Genomic DNA, 3,362 nt, shown 5'->3' with positions numbered 1-3,362 from the left:
CAAAGAATTATTATTATTACTATTACTAATAAGCAATGTTTATTAGGTCAAAACAGCATGTTTAAAAATGGGTAGAGGAGGGGGTTTGGGGGGATGGATGAAGAAGGTGAAAGAGATTAAGATGTACAAATTGCCAGTTATAAAAATAGTCACAGGGATGTAAAGTACAGCACAGGGAACATAGTAATATTGTACTAATTGTGTATGGTGTCAGATGGTCAGATGGGTGCTGGATTTATCGGGGTGATCACTTTGTAAGTTATATAAATGTTTAATCACTGTGTTGTACACCTGAAACTAATAGTATTGTATGTCAACTGCAATTGAAAAATAAATTTTAAAAGATGGGTAGAGGAATAGATACAGTGGAATTTCATCATATATTCTTTTAAGTTACTCAAAATCCACTAGTTCATGTAGGTAAAAAGAAGAGAAATATGTATTAAACAAAGGCAGGGGACTGCAATTGCCCTTTTTCCCACTTTGTGAGTATACAGACCATCCTATGACAGAATGTGGATATGATGTGAATAATTTTAAGGGTTTTACCGATCATTTACAAAGAACAGTTATGCATAATTCAGGAGGCCAGACAAGTGAACAGCAGGGATTTTCTTATCAACTGTGCAAGACTATGCGTTTTAAGAGATTGTCTCACCCACTGCAGTATTTTTAGTGTATCTGGCCCTCACCCATTAAATGCCAGTAGTTCTTGAGTTATTGGGTCAACCAAACAGCCACCCTTACAGATCCCCAGACAGTAGTGGTGGGGCAGGGGTTAGGACATACTGTCTCAGGTTGAGAACACTAGAGGAAATTAAGAAGAAATAATAAAAGGTCATAGAGAAAGCTGAGTGAAGAATTAAAGGAACTGACAACCTGGTTTTTGGGATTAGTTGCACAGAACTGTGTTCTGTATTGAATAAAGATTTTAAGGACGTCTCAAAGATTATTTTGACTATAGCAAGGCAGAAAAGCGGGTAAGGTTGTTGCACTTAAGTTCTATTTGGTATTTAAGTTGGGCTGTCAGTTGCCAACACCAGGGAGCTGCCAGGAAATGGAAGTGTGCCCGAGGGACTCATCAAGTCTCCTCTGACCCTCACGCTTAAGTGTTTCCCTGGGTCCTGCACTTGTCTTATCTCTCCAGTGCCAGGTTTGTCCCTCCTGCCCTCCAGAGGAGGGGAAAGGGAAATACCTTTGAGCTGGGAGACTAGCCCTGAGGTGAGGAAATAGGATAGTGACTAATTTAAGAATTCTGATTTGGTGCAATGTGTTACTGGATTAGAAATCCAAAATACATTCAACATGACGAACTGTCTTGAGAATGTTTCAACTGTGACAAGTCACACAGACTTCCCCTCAGCAGGGGGCTTGGTGGGACAGCTTTCCTTAGAAAGGTTTTGGATATGGCTGGCCTTGAGCTAATACTTAAGTAAAAGACTGGATTATGCCCAATTTTGGTCACTACACTTTAAAAAAAGATGTAGATAAATTCAGGAGCCCATAGAAGGTGATCAAAATAATCAAAAGCAGGCAAAATATCAGCTCTAAGATTGACATTGAAATTTTTTCTGGAGCCCAGGCCAGAGGCATTTAAAGGTTTCAGTAGCAATACTATAAGAGACCACAAGATGGCAAAAGAACTCTAAAATACCTTTGATTTCTTTTTTTAAAGGTAGATTTGGGAGAGATCAGATGCTTCTTGGTGAAAACAAGGAAAAGAAAGTTTAAGAATGTCAAAACTTATGAAATAATTTGCTCTGACAAATTTTTGCAATGTTTACTTATTGTTCAGGTGAAGGATTTCATTCATGTTAAAGTGCAATATTGTGATATCACTTATATGTAGAATAAAAAAAAAACAAAACACCTCAAACTCATAGAAACAGAGTAGGAAAGTGGTTGCCAGGGGCTGAGGGGTAGAAAAAATAGGAAGATGTTGGTAAAAGGATACAAACTTTCAGCTATCAGATGAATAAAGTCTGAGAATCTAATGTAAAAAATATAGTGACTATAGTCGATAACATTGTATTATATAATTAAAGTTTGCTAAATTTAAATATAATCAAGTATCCAAAAGATACTGTATATATTTGTATAAGATCACAAATATAAAATTAATACCATGTATTCACCACTCAGTCGAAGAGATAGAACATTAATAATACTTTTGAAGCCCCTTACATCCCTAAGAAATCCATGCCACTCCCTGTACTTCTCCATCTGACTTTTTGATCTCTTACATTAAAAAATATTTTACCATTTATGGATGTATTCATAAACAATGTATTGCTTAGATTTGCATGTTTGAAAACTTTACATTAACAGAGTCATATTATATCTTTTGCGCCTTGATTTTTTTCCAGTCATCATTATATACCTGACGTTCATCCATGTAGATATATTTGGCTGGAGTTCATTCATTTTAACTACTATATAGTAGTCTATTATGTGAATATATCATTTATTTTGCCTTTCTTCTGTTAATGAAAATTGGTATTAAATTCAAGAAGACTTTCAATTTTGCTATTAAAAAATCAGTGCTGCTATGAACATTTTGTACCTGTGTTCTGGTTTGCATGTTCAATAGTATATTTTCTAGGCTACATATTCTAGGAGGGTAATGCTAGAACTACAGGGTGATTATTATCTATGGGCCTTCCCATTGGCTGTGTACAAGAGTTTATATTACTCCATATCCTCACCGACATTGGGCTTTTTTTTGGCTGATATGTACAAAATGGTCTCTGCTCCAGGCACTTCTGCCTCCTTCGTGTTACTTTGGACTAGCTCTTATTCTTCCTTCTGCCTGGAATGTTCTCCCTTCTACCCTCGTAACCCCATGATTTGCTCTTTTACCTCCTTCAGATCTTTACTCAATTGTCAGGTTCTCTATGAGGCCTTCCCAGTCCATCCTTTAAAAAATTTGATATGCCTCTCCCCCACTCCCTATCCCCCTTCTCTGTTTAATTTTTCTCCATAGCACTTAATACCACTGTCTTTCACCACTAGAAACTAAACTCCACAAGGGCAGGAATTTTGTATGTCTTGCTCACTGTTACATCTCTAGAGTTTGGAGCAATACCTTGCACACAGTAGACTTTAATAAATATTTGTTGACCGAAAGGAATGAATCTCATTGAGGTTTTATTGGCGATTTATGGATTATTAATGGAGATTGAGCAGATTTCTATTGGCTATTTATATTTCCCCATCTGAAATGTCTTGTCAAATTGTTTACTGGTTTTTCAACTGGATTGTTTAATACTTTATTGATTTTCAGGAGTTCTTTATAAATTCAGATATAAACTTTTCTTAATTACTTGTATGATAAATGTTCTTCCACTTTGTGACTTAGTTTT

Source organism: Pteropus vampyrus, unplaced genomic scaffold (assembly GCF_000151845.1).
Source record: "Pteropus vampyrus isolate Shadow unplaced genomic scaffold, Pvam_2.0 Scaffold113, whole genome shotgun sequence".
Lineage (NCBI taxonomy): Eukaryota > Metazoa > Chordata > Mammalia > Chiroptera > Pteropodidae > Pteropus > Pteropus vampyrus.
This window is presented reverse-complemented; position numbering follows the sequence as displayed.